This window comes from Hyla sarda, unplaced genomic scaffold (assembly GCF_029499605.1).
Source record: "Hyla sarda isolate aHylSar1 unplaced genomic scaffold, aHylSar1.hap1 scaffold_142, whole genome shotgun sequence".
Lineage (NCBI taxonomy): Eukaryota > Metazoa > Chordata > Amphibia > Anura > Hylidae > Hyla > Hyla sarda.
Window position 1 is genome coordinate 221,356 of NW_026608050.1, and position 15,415 is coordinate 236,770.

The window sequence follows — 15,415 nt, forward strand, 5'->3', positions numbered from 1 at the left end:
CCCTCAGAACTACAGTGCTATGATGTCACTCACTTCCACAGGCCTTGCAGAGTGTAAACAACAACAACCCAGCTTTGTTGTGTATGTAACCATAGGGATTTGTGATGTCACCTAGAACCTTCACAGCAGCGACAGCTTTATGAGGAGCATCAGCACTGCTCTGCCTGAGCAGAACCATCACCGCCATAGGTTGTCAAATAACCCGGATTTAACCCACACAGGTAAGTCCAATGGGGTGCAGGCATGTCCTCTATGCTTACAGCTTCCCGTGGGTGTTGGTTTGATACCGTTTGGGGACAGCCAAGGAGGCATCTGCAGGCAACAAAGGTAGGTGTGTGCTTGTGTGTGTGTTTCCTATGCAGATCCTAAGCCCAGTGTCACATGCAAGTAGGAGGAGTAAGAAGGGTTCCTGGCAAATCCGGGTTATGGATTGCATTTAAAAAGGCCCCGTGGGAGTGCAATGGGCCCCTGTCTTGCTGCTTAGCAATAATGGTATGGGTTTAGGTTCTGCTGTGTGTACTGGTGGTTGACTGCCCCCCAGCCCAGAGTGTGCATGGAAAATTGTCTGGCAGCCTCCCTGACAGCAAGCAGTGATAGTGCCCATGAAGGGGACCTTGTTGGGCCCGCCCCTTTCACGGTTATCGCTTCTCGGCCTTTTGGCTAAGATCAAGTGTAGTATCTGTTCTTATCAGTTTAATATCTGATACGTCCCCTATCTGGGGACCATATATTAAATGGATTTTTGAGAACGGGGGCCGATTTCGAAGCTTGCTTCCGTCGCCCTATGCATTGACCCGATATGGCAGTATCTTCGGGTACAGTGCACCACCCCCTTACAGGGTTAAAAAGAAAGATTCCTACTTTCATTGCTACCTGCTTGCTGGCTAGCCAGCTAGCCAGCCCTGTGGGCCTTGCTGCTGCTGCAGCCAAAAAACAAAAGGTGGTGCTGCTGCTGCTTCTGCTGCTTCTGCTTCTGCTTGTGTCTGGCCCCTGTTGGAGCGTCCAGGCACAGGACTTCTGCTGCTGCTGACTAAATGGCCTCCTTAATTGGATCATTTGAGTAGCCAGCACACCTGTGCAGGTAGGGCATGACATGATAGGCAGCTGCCTTGATAGCGGGTGGGTGCTGAATGTTCCTAATTGACAAAATAAGATTAATGCTTATGAAGAAATATAAAATCTCATCCCTTCCCCAATATCGCGCCACACCCCTACCCCTTAATTCCCTGGTTGAACTTGATGGACATATGTCTTTTTTCGACCGTACTAACTATGTAACTATGTAACATAACATGGGGGGGGGGGGGTCTCCTGGCTGTTCACACAGGTGTGTCATTGCTGTACATTGACCATGCATTGCTTCTGTGGTATTGCAAAGGCAAAGACAAATGCTTCCAGCCATCCATTGCACTAATGGATTGGTCATCAGCTGGCTGTCTATGTCCCGCATCAATATAGACCAAAGTACAGAGGGTTAGGCTATGCTATTGTGCACCTACCTGATGCATCAGAAGGTGCGAGGCCCTTGCTAAATTCTGTGCACAGACTTTGAGATCTATGCTTTAGACTGTATCTAAACCTGCTCCAACATGGACTGACATTCTGGCCTACTTTCAGCCGATGCGACTTGTCTGTCGCTGAACAGTCGCTTTTTATGTATTCAGCACCTATGTATAATGTTGTAAAAATGCTCTAGAAGCTAAAGTCGCAGAAATGTCACACATATTTGGCCTGCAACTTTCTGTGCGACAAATTCAGACAGGAAAAATCAGTATAAATCCTTAGAAAATTATCCCCCAGTGTCTCCATCTGCTGGCGGTATTGAATAAGCATTGCTGCACTGATGGGGTATGCATTAGACGAAAAAAAAGAAGAAAAAGAAGAATAATACGCCCAGAAAAGAGGCGAAAAGGAGAAAAACGTAAAAAAACGTGAAAAAAAAGTAAGAGGAAGAGAAGGGAAAAAAAGGTGGAAATGGGTTTAAAAGTGATTTCGGCGGAGAAATATATATATATATATATATATATATATATATATATATATATATATATATGCGCACACACACACATAGATATAAACGTATTCTCCGTTGAGATATTGCAGCCGCTGCTGTGTCCAGGCCCAGGAGCCTTAGCACTGTGCTGTGATGTCACTCAATACCACTGACATCACTAGGTGTAAACAACATCTCTCCTTTGCTGTGTATGTGACTATGGAGCTGTTTGGTGATGTCGTCTATTACGGCCTTCATAGAAGCAACAGGAGATTGTTGCATCCATCTTGAACCCTCAGAACTACAGTGCTATGATGTCACTCACTTCCACAGGCCTTGCAGAGTGTAAACAACAACAACCCAGCTTTGTTGTGTATGTAACCATAGGGATTTGTGATGTCACCTAGAACCTTCACAGCAGCGACAGCTTTATGAGGAGCATCAGCACTGCTCTGCCTGAGCAGAACCATCACCGCCATAGGTTGTCAAATAACCCGGATTTAACCCACACAGGTAAGTCCAATGGGGTGCAGGCATGTCCTCTATGCTTACAGCTTCCCGTGGGTGTTGGTTTGATACCGTTTGGGGACAGCCAAGGAGGCATCTGCAGGCAACAAAGGTAGGTGTGTGCTTGTGTGTGTGTTTCCTATGCAGATCCTAAGCCCAGTGTCACATGCAAGTAGGAGGAGTAAGAAGGGTTCCTGGCAAATCCGGGTTATGGATTGCATTTAAAAAGGCCCCGTGGGAGTGCAATGGGCCCCTGTCTTGCTGCTTAGCAATAATGGTATGGGTTTAGGTTCTGCTGTGTGTACTGGTGGTTGACTGCCCCCCAGCCCAGAGTGTGCATGGAAAATTGTCTGGCAGCCTCCCTGACAGCAAGCAGTGATAGTGCCCATGAAGGGGACCTTGTTGGGCCCGCCCCTTTCACGGTTATCGCTTCTCGGCCTTTTGGCTAAGATCAAGTGTAGTATCTGTTCTTATCAGTTTAATATCTGATACGTCCCCTATCTGGGGACCATATATTAAATGGATTTTTGAGAACGGGGGCCGATTTCGAAGCTTGCTTCCGTCGCCCTATGCATTGACCCGATATGGCAGTATCTTCGGGTACAGTGCACCACCCCCTTACAGGGTTAAAAAGAAAGATTCCTACTTTCATTGCTACCTGCTTGCTGGCTAGCCAGCTAGCCAGCCCTGTGGGCCTTGCTGCTGCTGCTGCTGCAGCCAAAAAACAAAAGGTGGTGCTGCTGCTGCTTCTGCTGCTTCTGCTTCTGCTTGTGTCTGGCCCCTGTTGGAGCGTCCAGGCACAGGACTTCTGCTGCTGCTGACTAAATGGCCTCCTTAATTGGATCATTTGAGTAGCCAGCACACCTGTGCAGGTAGGGCATGACATGATAGGCAGCTGCCTTGATAGCGGGTGGGTGCTGAATGTTCCTAATTGACAAAATAAGATTAATGCTTATGAAGAAATATAAAATCTCATCCCTTCCCCAATATCGCGCCACACCCCTACCCCTTAATTCCCTGGTTGAACTTGATGGACATATGTCTTTTTTCGACCGTACTAACTATGTAACTATGTAACATAACATGGGGGGGGGGGTCTCCTGGCTGTTCACACAGGTGTGTCATTGCTGTACATTGACCATGCATTGCTTCTGTGGTATTGCAAAGGCAAAGACAAATGCTTCCAGCCATCCATTGCACTAATGGATTGGTCATCAGCTGGCTGTCTATGTCCCGCATCAATATAGACCAAAGTACAGAGGGTTAGGCTATGCTATTGTGCACCTACCTGATGCATCAGAAGGTGCGAGGCCCTTGCTAAATTCTGTGCACAGACTTTGAGATCTATGCTTTAGACTGTATCTAAACCTGCTCCAACATGGACTGACATTCTGGCCTACTTTCAGCCGATGCGACTTGTCTGTCGCTGAACAGTCGCTTTTTATGTATTCAGCACCTATGTATAATGTTGTAAAAATGCTCTAGAAGCTAAAGTCGCAGAAATGTCACACATATTTGGCCTGCAACTTTCTGTGCGACAAATTCAGACAGGAAAAATCAGTATAAATCCTTAGAAAATTATCCCCCAGTGTCTCCATCTGCTGGCGGTATTGAATAAGCATTGCTGCACTGATGGGGTATGCATTAGACGAAAAAAAAGAAGAAAAAGAAGAATAATACGCCCAGAAAAGAGGCGAAAAGGAGAAAAACGTAAAAAAACGTGAAAAAAAAGTAAGAGGAAGAGAAGGGAAAAAAAGGTGGAAATGGGTTTAAAAGTGATTTCGGCGGAGAAATATATATATATATATATATATATATATATATATATATATATATATATGCGCACACACACACATAGATATAAACGTATTCTCCGTTGAGATATTGCAGCCGCTGCTGTGTCCAGGCCCAGGAGCCTTAGCACTGTGCTGTGATGTCACTCAATACCACTGACATCACTAGGTGTAAACAACATCTCTCCTTTGCTGTGTATGTGACTATGGAGCTGTTTGGTGATGTCGTCTATTACGGCCTTCATAGAAGCAACAGGAGATTGTTGCATCCATCTTGAACCCTCAGAACTACAGTGCTATGATGTCACTCACTTCCACAGGCCTTGCAGAGTGTAAACAACAACAACCCAGCTTTGTTGTGTATGTAACCATAGGGATTTGTGATGTCACCTAGAACCTTCACAGCAGCGACAGCTTTATGAGGAGCATCAGCACTGCTCTGCCTGAGCAGAACCATCACCGCCATAGGTTGTCAAATAACCCGGATTTAACCCACACAGGTAAGTCCAATGGGGTGCAGGCATGTCCTCTATGCTTACAGCTTCCCGTGGGTGTTGGTTTGATACCGTTTGGGGACAGCCAAGGAGGCATCTGCAGGCAACAAAGGTAGGTGTGTGCTTGTGTGTGTGTTTCCTATGCAGATCCTAAGCCCAGTGTCACATGCAAGTAGGAGGAGTAAGAAGGGTTCCTGGCAAATCCGGGTTATGGATTGCATTTAAAAAGGCCCCGTGGGAGTGCAATGGGCCCCTGTCTTGCTGCTTAGCAATAATGGTATGGGTTTAGGTTCTGCTGTGTGTACTGGTGGTTGACTGCCCCCCAGCCCAGAGTGTGCATGGAAAATTGTCTGGCAGCCTCCCTGACAGCAAGCAGTGATAGTGCCCATGAAGGGGACCTTGTTGGGCCCGCCCCTTTCACGGTTATCGCTTCTCGGCCTTTTGGCTAAGATCAAGTGTAGTATCTGTTCTTATCAGTTTAATATCTGATACGTCCCCTATCTGGGGACCATATATTAAATGGATTTTTGAGAACGGGGGCCGATTTCGAAGCTTGCTTCCGTCGCCCTATGCATTGACCCGATATGGCAGTATCTTCGGGTACAGTGCACCACCCCCTTACAGGGTTAAAAAGAAAGATTCCTACTTTCATTGCTACCTGCTTGCTGGCTAGCCAGCTAGCCAGCCCTGTGGGCCTTGCTGCTGCTGCAGCCAAAAAACAAAAGGTGGTGCTGCTGCTGCTTCTGCTGCTTCTGCTTCTGCTTGTGTCTGGCCCCTGTTGGAGCGTCCAGGCACAGGACTTCTGCTGCTGCTGACTAAATGGCCTCCTTAATTGGATCATTTGAGTAGCCAGCACACCTGTGCAGGTAGGGCATGACATGATAGGCAGCTGCCTTGATAGCGGGTGGGTGCTGAATGTTCCTAATTGACAAAATAAGATTAATGCTTATGAAGAAATATAAAATCTCATCCCTTCCCCAATATCGCGCCACACCCCTACCCCTTAATTCCCTGGTTGAACTTGATGGACATATGTCTTTTTTCGACCGTACTAACTATGTAACTATGTAACATAACATGGGGGGGGGGGGTCTCCTGGCTGTTCACACAGGTGTGTCATTGCTGTACATTGACCATGCATTGCTTCTGTGGTATTGCAAAGGCAAAGACAAATGCTTCCAGCCATCCATTGCACTAATGGATTGGTCATCAGCTGGCTGTCTATGTCCCGCATCAATATAGACCAAAGTACAGAGGGTTAGGCTATGCTATTGTGCACCTACCTGATGCATCAGAAGGTGCGAGGCCCTTGCTAAATTCTGTGCACAGACTTTGAGATCTATGCTTTAGACTGTATCTAAACCTGCTCCAACATGGACTGACATTCTGGCCTACTTTCAGCCGATGCGACTCGTCTGTCGCTGAACAGTCGCTTTTTATGTATTCAGCACCTATGTATAATGTTGTAAAAATGCTCTAGAAGCTAAAGTCGCAGAAATGTCACACATATTTGGCCTGCAACTTTCTGTGCGACAAATTCAGACAGGAAAAATCAGTATAAATCCTTAGAAAATTATCCCCCAGTGTCTCCATCTGCTGGCGGTATTGAATAAGCATTGCTGCACTGATGGGGTATGCATTAGACGAAAAAAAAGAAGAAAAAGAAGAATAATACGCCCAGAAAAGAGGCGAAAAGGAGAAAAACGTAAAAAAACGTGAAAAAAAAGTAAGAGGAAGAGAAGGGAAAAAAAGGTGGAAATGGGTTTAAAAGTGATTTCGGCGGAGAAATATATATATATATATATATATATATATATATATATATATATATATATATGCGCACACACACACATAGATATAAACGTATTCTCCGTTGAGATATTGCAGCCGCTGCTGTGTCCAGGCCCAGGAGCCTTAGCACTGTGCTGTGATGTCACTCAATACCACTGACATCACTAGGTGTAAACAACATCTCTCCTTTGCTGTGTATGTGACTATGGAGCTGTTTGGTGATGTCGTCTATTACGGCCTTCATAGAAGCAACAGGAGATTGTTGCATCCATCTTGAACCCTCAGAACTACAGTGCTATGATGTCACTCACTTCCACAGGCCTTGCAGAGTGTAAACAACAACAACCCAGCTTTGTTGTGTATGTAACCATAGGGATTTGTGATGTCACCTAGAACCTTCACAGCAGCGACAGCTTTATGAGGAGCATCAGCACTGCTCTGCCTGAGCAGAACCATCACCGCCATAGGTTGTCAAATAACCCGGATTTAACCCACACAGGTAAGTCCAATGGGGTGCAGGCATGTCCTCTATGCTTACAGCTTCCCGTGGGTGTTGGTTTGATACCGTTTGGGGACAGCCAAGGAGGCATCTGCAGGCAACAAAGGTAGGTGTGTGCTTGTGTGTGTGTTTCCTATGCAGATCCTAAGCCCAGTGTCACATGCAAGTAGGAGGAGTAAGAAGGGTTCCTGGCAAATCCGGGTTATGGATTGCATTTAAAAAGGCCCCGTGGGAGTGCAATGGGCCCCTGTCTTGCTGCTTAGCAATAATGGTATGGGTTTAGGTTCTGCTGTGTGTACTGGTGGTTGACTGCCCCCCAGCCCAGAGTGTGCATGGAAAATTGTCTGGCAGCCTCCCTGACAGCAAGCAGTGATAGTGCCCATGAAGGGGACCTTGTTGGGCCCGCCCCTTTCACGGTTATCGCTTCTCGGCCTTTTGGCTAAGATCAAGTGTAGTATCTGTTCTTATCAGTTTAATATCTGATACGTCCCCTATCTGGGGACCATATATTAAATGGATTTTTGAGAACGGGGGCCGATTTCGAAGCTTGCTTCCGTCGCCCTATGCATTGACCCGATATGGCAGTATCTTCGGGTACAGTGCACCACCCCCTTACAGGGTTAAAAAGAAAGATTCCTACTTTCATTGCTACCTGCTTGCTGGCTAGCCAGCTAGCCAGCCCTGTGGGCCTTGCTGCTGCTGCAGCCAAAAAACAAAAGGTGGTGCTGCTGCTGCTTCTGCTGCTTCTGCTTCTGCTTGTGTCTGGCCCCTGTTGGAGCGTCCAGGCACAGGACTTCTGCTGCTGCTGACTAAATGGCCTCCTTAATTGGATCATTTGAGTAGCCAGCACACCTGTGCAGGTAGGGCATGACATGATAGGCAGCTGCCTTGATAGCGGGTGGGTGCTGAATGTTCCTAATTGACAAAATAAGATTAATGCTTATGAAGAAATATAAAATCTCATCCCTTCCCCAATATCGCGCCACACCCCTACCCCTTAATTCCCTGGTTGAACTTGATGGACATATGTCTTTTTTCGACCGTACTAACTATGTAACTATGTAACATAACATGGGGGGGGGGGTCTCCTGGCTGTTCACACAGGTGTGTCATTGCTGTACATTGACCATGCATTGCTTCTGTGGTATTGCAAAGGCAAAGACAAATGCTTCCAGCCATCCATTGCACTAATGGATTGGTCATCAGCTGGCTGTCTATGTCCCGCATCAATATAGACCAAAGTACAGAGGGTTAGGCTATGCTATTGTGCACCTACCTGATGCATCAGAAGGTGCGAGGCCCTTGCTAAATTCTGTGCACAGACTTTGAGATCTATGCTTTAGACTGTATCTAAACCTGCTCCAACATGGACTGACATTCTGGCCTACTTTCAGCCGATGCGACTTGTCTGTCGCTGAACAGTCGCTTTTTATGTATTCAGCACCTATGTATAATGTTGTAAAAATGCTCTAGAAGCTAAAGTCGCAGAAATGTCACACATATTTGGCCTGCAACTTTCTGTGCGACAAATTCAGACAGGAAAAATCAGTATAAATCCTTAGAAAATTATCCCCCAGTGTCTCCATCTGCTGGCGGTATTGAATAAGCATTGCTGCACTGATGGGGTATGCATTAGACGAAAAAAAAGAAGAAAAAGAAGAATAATACGCCCAGAAAAGAGGCGAAAAGGAGAAAAACGTAAAAAAACGTGAAAAAAAAGTAAGAGGAAGAGAAGGGAAAAAAAGGTGGAAATGGGTTTAAAAGTGATTTCGGCGGAGAAATATATATATATATATATATATATATATATATATACGCGCACACACACACATATATATAAACGTATTCTCCGTTGAGATATTGCAGCCGCTGCTGTGTCCAGGCCCAGGAGCCTTAGCACTGTGCTGTGATGTCACTCAATACCACTGACATCACTAGGTGTAAACAACATCTCTCCTTTGCTGTGTATGTGACTATGGAGCTGTTTGGTGATGTCGTCTATTACGGCCTTCATAGAAGCAACAGGAGATTGTTGCATCCATCTTGAACCCTCAGAACTACAGTGCTATGATGTCACTCACTTCCACAGGCCTTGCAGAGTGTAAACAACAACAACCCAGCTTTGTTGTGTATGTAACCATAGGGATTTGTGATGTCACCTAGAACCTTCACAGCAGCGACAGCTTTATGAGGAGCATCAGCACTGCTCTGCCTGAGCAGAACCATCACCGCCATAGGTTGTCAAATAACCCGGATTTAACCCACACAGGTAAGTCCAATGGGGTGCAGGCATGTCCTCTATGCTTACAGCTTCCCGTGGGTGTTGGTTTGATACCGTTTGGGGACAGCCAAGGAGGCATCTGCAGGCAACAAAGGTAGGTGTGTGCTTGTGTGTGTGTTTCCTATGCAGATCCTAAGCCCAGTGTCACATGCAAGTAGGAGGAGTAAGAAGGGTTCCTGGCAAATCCGGGTTATGGATTGCATTTAAAAAGGCCCCGTGGGAGTGCAATGGGCCCCTGTCTTGCTGCTTAGCAATAATGGTATGGGTTTAGGTTCTGCTGTGTGTACTGGTGGTTGACTGCCCCCCAGCCCAGAGTGTGCATGGAAAATTGTCTGGCAGCCTCCCTGACAGCAAGCAGTGATAGTGCCCATGAAGGGGACCTTGTTGGGCCCGCCCCTTTCACGGTTATCGCTTCTCGGCCTTTTGGCTAAGATCAAGTGTAGTATCTGTTCTTATCAGTTTAATATCTGATACGTCCCCTATCTGGGGACCATATATTAAATGGATTTTTGAGAACGGGGGCCGATTTCGAAGCTTGCTTCCGTCGCCCTATGCATTGACCCGATATGGCAGTATCTTCGGGTACAGTGCACCACCCCCTTACAGGATTAAAAAGAAAGATTCCTACTTTCATTGCTACCTGCTTGCTGGCTAGCCAGCTAGCCAGCCCTGTGGGCCTTGCTGCTGCTGCAGCCAAAAAACAAAAGGTGGTGCTGCTGCTGCTTCTGCTGCTTCTGCTTCTGCTTGTGTCTGGCCCCTGTTGGAGCGTCCAGGCACAGGACTTCTGCTGCTGCTGACTAAATGGCATCCTTAATTGGATCATTTGAGTAGCCAGCACACCTGTGCAGGTAGGGCATGACATGATAGGCAGCTGCCTTGATAGCGGGTGGGTGCTGAATGTTCCTAATTGACAAAATAAGATTAATGCTTATGAAGAAATATAAAATCTCATCCCTTCCCCAATATCACGCCACACCCCTACCCCTTAATTCCCTGGTTGAACTTGATGGACATATGTCTTTTTTCGACCGTACTAACTATGTAACTATGTAACATAACATGGGGGGGGGGGGGTCTCCTGGCTGTTCACACAGGTGTGTCATTGCTGTACATTGACCATGCATTGCTTCTGTGGTATTGCAAAGGCAAAGACAAATGCTTCCAGCCATCCATTGCACTAATGGATTGGTCATCAGCTGGCTGTCTATGTCCCGCATCAATATAGACCAAAGTACAGAGGGTTAGGCTATGCTATTGTGCACCTACCTGATGCATCAGAAGGTGCGAGGCCCTTGCTAAATTCTGTGCACAGACTTTGAGATCTATGCTTTAGACTGTATCTAAACCTGCTCCAACATGGACTGACATTCTGGCCTACTTTCAGCCGATGCGACTTGTCTGTCGCTGAACAGTCGCTTTTTATGTATTCAGCACCTATGTATAATGTTGTAAAAATGCTCTAGAAGCTAAAGTCGCAGAAATGTCACACATATTTGGCCTGCAACTTTCTGTGCGACAAATTCAGACAGGAAAAATCAGTATAAATCCTTAGAAAATTATCCCCCAGTGTCTCCATCTGCTGGCGGTATTGAATAAGCATTGCTGCACTGATGGGGTATGCATTAGACGAAAAAAAAAGAAGAAAAAGAAGAATAATACGCCCAGAAAAGAGGCGAAAAGGAGAAAAACGTAAAAAAACGTGAAAAAAAAGTAAGAGGAAGAGAAGGGAAAAAAAGGTGGAAATGGGTTTAAAAGTGATTTCGGCGGAGAAATATATATATATATATATATATATATATATATATATATATATGCGCACACACACACATAGATATAAACGTATTCTCCGTTGAGATATTGCAGCCGCTGCTGTGTCCAGGCCCAGGAGCCTTAGCACTGTGCTGTGATGTCACTCAATACCACTGACATCACTAGGTGTAAACAACATCTCTCCTTTGCTGTGTATGTGACTATGGAGCTGTTTGGTGATGTCGTCTATTACGGCCTTCATAGAAGCAACAGGAGATTGTTGCATCCATCTTGAACCCTCAGAACTACAGTGCTATGATGTCACTCACTTCCACAGGCCTTGCAGAGTGTAAACAACAACAACCCAGCTTTGTTGTGTATGTAACCATAGGGATTTGTGATGTCACCTAGAACCTTCACAGCAGCGACAGCTTTATGAGGAGCATCAGCACTGCTCTGCCTGAGCAGAACCATCACCGCCATAGGTTGTCAAATAACCCGGATTTAACCCACACAGGTAAGTCCAATGGGGTGCAGGCATGTCCTCTATGCTTACAGCTTCCCGTGGGTGTTGGTTTGATACCGTTTGGGGACAGCCAAGGAGGCATCTGCAGGCAACAAAGGTAGGTGTGTGCTTGTGTGTGTGTTTCCTATGCAGATCCTAAGCCCAGTGTCACATGCAAGTAGGAGGAGTAAGAAGGGTTCCTGGCAAATCCGGGTTATGGATTGCATTTAAAAAGGCCCCGTGGGAGTGCAATGGGCCCCTGTCTTGCTGCTTAGCAATAATGGTATGGGTTTAGGTTCTGCTGTGTGTACTGGTGGTTGACTGCCCCCCAGCCCAGAGTGTGCATGGAAAATTGTCTGGCAGCCTCCCTGACAGCAAGCAGTGATAGTGCCCATGAAGGGGACCTTGTTGGGCCCGCCCCTTTCACGGTTATCGCTTCTCGGCCTTTTGGCTAAGATCAAGTGTAGTATCTGTTCTTATCAGTTTAATATCTGATACGTCCCCTATCTGGGGACCATATATTAAATGGATTTTTGAGAACGGGGGCCGATTTCGAAGCTTGCTTCCGTCGCCCTATGCATTGACCCGATATGGCAGTATCTTCGGGTACAGTGCACCACCCCCTTACAGGGTTAAAAAGAAAGATTCCTACTTTCATTGCTACCTGCTTGCTGGCTAGTCAGCTAGCCAGCCCTGTGGGCCTTGCTGCTGCTGCAGCCAAAAAACAAAAGGTGGTGCTGCTGCTGCTTCTGCTGCTTCTGCTTCTGCTTGTGTCTGGCCCCTGTTGGAGCGTCCAGGCACAGGACTTCTGCTGCTGCTGACTAAATGGCCTCCTTAATTGGATCATTTGAGTAGCCAGCACACCTGTGCAGGTAGGGCATGACATGATAGGCAGCTGCCTTGATAGCGGGTGGGTGCTGAATGTTCCTAATTGACAAAATAAGATTAATGCTTATGAAGAAATATAAAATCTCATCCCTTCCCCAATATCGCGCCACACCCCTACCCCTTAATTCCCTGGTTGAACTTGATGGACATATGTCTTTTTTCGACCGTACTAACTATGTAACTATGTAACATAACATGGGGGGGGGGGGTCTCCTGGCTGTTCACAAAGGTGTGTCATTGCTGTACATTGACCATGCATTGCTTCTGTGGTATTGCAAAGGCAAAGACAAATGCTTCCAGCCATCCATTGCACTAATGGATTGGTCATCAGCTGGCTGTCTATGTCCCGCATCAATATAGACCAAAGTACAGAGGGTTAGGCTATGCTATTGTGCACCTACCTGATGCATCAGAAGGTGCGAGGCCCTTGCTAAATTCTGTGCACAGACTTTGAGATCTATGCTTTAGACTGTATCTAAACCTGCTCCAACATGGACTGACATTCTGGCCTACTTTCAGCCGATGCGACTTGTCTGTCGCTGAACAGTCGCTTTTTATGTATTCAGCACCTATGTATAATGTTGTAAAAATGCTCTAGAAGCTAAAGTCGCAGAAATGTCACACATATTTGGCCTGCAACTTTCTGTGCGACAAATTCAGACAGGAAAAATCAGTATAAATCCTTAGAAAATTATCCCCCAGTGTCTCCATCTGCTGGCGGTATTGAATAAGCATTGCTGCACTGATGGGGTATGCATTAGACGAAAAAAAAGAAGAAAAAGAAGAATAATACGCCCAGAAAAGAGGCGAAAAGGAGAAAAACGTAAAAAAACGTGAAAAAAAAGTAAGAGGAAGAGAAGGGAAAAAAAGGTGGAAATGGGTTTAAAAGTGATTTCGGCGGAGAAATATATATATATATATATATATATATATATATATATATATATATGCGCACACACACACACATAGATATAAACGTATTCTCCGTTGAGATATTGCAGCCGCTGCTGTGTCCAGCCCCAGGAGCCTTAGCACTGTGCTGTGATGTCACTCAATACCACTGACATCACTAGGTGTAAACAACATCTCTCCTTTGCTGTGTATGTGACTATGGAGCTGTTTGGTGATGTCGTCTATTACGGCCTTCATAGAAGCAACAGGAGATTGTTGCATCCATCTTGAACCCTCAGAACTACAGTGCTATGATGTCACTCACTTCCACAGGCCTTGCAGAGTGTAAACAACAACAACCCAGCTTTGTTGTGTATGTAACCATAGGGATTTGTGATGTCACCTAGAACCTTCACAGCAGCGACAGCTTTATGAGGAGCATCAGCACTGCTCTGCCTGAGCAGAACCATCACCGCCATAGGTTGTCAAATAACCCGGATTTAACCCACACAGGTAAGTCCAATGGGGTGCAGGCATGTCCTCTATGCTTACAGCTTCCCGTGGGTGTTGGTTTGATACCGTTTGGGGACAGCCAAGGAGGCATCTGCAGGCAACAAAGGTAGGTGTGTGCTTGTGTGTGTGTTTCCTATGCAGATCCTAAGCCCAGTGTCACATGCAAGTAGGAGGAGTAAGAAGGGTTCCTGGCAAATCCGGGTTATGGATTGCATTTAAAAAGGCCCCGTGGGAGTGCAATGGGCCCCTGTCTTGCTGCTTAGCAATAATGGTATGGGTTTAGGTTCTGCTGTGTGTACTGGTGGTTGACTGCCCCCCAGCCCAGATTGTGCATGGAAAATTGTCTGGCAGCCTCCCTGACAGCAAGCAGTGATAGTGCCCATGAAGGGGACCTTGTTGGGCCCGCCCCTTTCACGGTTATCGCTTCTCGGCCTTTTGGCTAAGATCAAGTGTAGTATCTGTTCTTATCAGTTTAATATCTGATACGTCCCCTATCTGGGGACCATATATTAAATGGATTTTTGAGAACGGGGGCCGATTTCGAAGCTTGCTTCCGTCGCCCTATGCATTGACCCGATATGGCAGTATCTTCGGGTACAGTGCACCACCCCCTTACAGGGTTAAAAAGAAAGATTCCTACTTTCATTGCTACCTGCTTGCTGGCTAGCCAGCTAGCCAGCCCTGTGGGCCTTGCTGCTGCTGCAGCCAAAAAACAAAAGGTGGTGCTGCTGCTGCTTCTGCTGCTTCTGCTTCTGCTTGTGTCTGGCCCCTGTTGGAGCGTCCAGGCACAGGACTTCTGCTGCTGCTGACTAAATGGCCTCCTTAATTGGATCATTTGAGTAGCCAGCACACCTGTGCAGGTAGGGCATGACATGATAGGCAGCTGCCTTGATAGCGGGTGGGTGCTGAATGTTCCTAATTGACAAAATAAGATTAATGCTTATGAAGAAATATAAAATCTCATCCCTTCCCCAATATCGCGCCACACCCCTACCCCTTAATTCCCTGGTTGAACTTGATGGACATATGTCTTTTTTCGACCGTACTAACTATGTAACTATGTAACATAACATGGGGGGGGGGGTCTCCTGGCTGTTCACACAGGTGTGTCATTGCTGTACATTGACCATGCATTGCTTCTGTGGTATTGCAAAGGCAAAGACAAATGCTTCCAGCCATCCATTGCACTAATGGATTGGTCATCAGCTGGCTGTCTATGTCCCGCATCAATATAGACCAAAGTACAGAGGGTTAGGCTATGCTATTGTGCACCTACCTGATGCATCAGAAGGTGCGAGGCCCTTGCTAAATTCTGTGCACAGACTTTGAGATCTATGCTTTAGACTGTATCTAAACCTGCTCCAACATGGACTGACATTCTGGCCTACTTTCAGCCGATGCGACTTGTCTGTCGCTGAACAGTCGCTTTTTATGTATTCAGCACCTATGTATAATGTTGTAAAAATGCTCTAGAAGCTAAAGTCGCAGAAATGTCACACATATTTGGCCTG

At 46.3% G+C, this 15,415-nt stretch overlaps 7 non-coding genes across 7 annotated transcripts; all 7 read left to right on the forward strand.

Annotated features, from left to right (window-relative positions):
- Positions 1-640: 640 nt before the first annotated feature.
- LOC130307101 (U2 spliceosomal RNA) lies at positions 641-831 on the forward strand. Its single transcript, XR_008856315.1, has one exon. It is a non-coding gene; the product is annotated as a U2 spliceosomal RNA (small nuclear RNA).
- A 2,094-nt stretch (positions 832-2,925) lies between these two features.
- Positions 2,926-3,116, forward strand: LOC130307102 (U2 spliceosomal RNA). The gene has a single exon (XR_008856316.1). It is a non-coding gene; the product is annotated as a U2 spliceosomal RNA (small nuclear RNA).
- A 2,096-nt stretch (positions 3,117-5,212) lies between these two features.
- On the forward strand, positions 5,213-5,403 carry LOC130307103 (U2 spliceosomal RNA). Its single transcript, XR_008856317.1, has one exon. It is a non-coding gene; the product is annotated as a U2 spliceosomal RNA (small nuclear RNA).
- Positions 5,404-7,496: 2,093 nt separating this feature from the next.
- LOC130307104 (U2 spliceosomal RNA) lies at positions 7,497-7,687 on the forward strand. The gene has a single exon (XR_008856318.1). It is a non-coding gene; the product is annotated as a U2 spliceosomal RNA (small nuclear RNA).
- Positions 7,688-9,765: 2,078 nt separating this feature from the next.
- LOC130307106 (U2 spliceosomal RNA) lies at positions 9,766-9,956 on the forward strand. Its single transcript, XR_008856319.1, has one exon. It is a non-coding gene; the product is annotated as a U2 spliceosomal RNA (small nuclear RNA).
- Positions 9,957-12,043: 2,087 nt separating this feature from the next.
- LOC130307108 (U2 spliceosomal RNA) lies at positions 12,044-12,234 on the forward strand. The gene has a single exon (XR_008856321.1). It is a non-coding gene; the product is annotated as a U2 spliceosomal RNA (small nuclear RNA).
- Positions 12,235-14,323: 2,089 nt separating this feature from the next.
- On the forward strand, positions 14,324-14,514 carry LOC130307109 (U2 spliceosomal RNA). The gene has a single exon (XR_008856322.1). It is a non-coding gene; the product is annotated as a U2 spliceosomal RNA (small nuclear RNA).
- Positions 14,515-15,415: the final 901 nt, after the last annotated feature.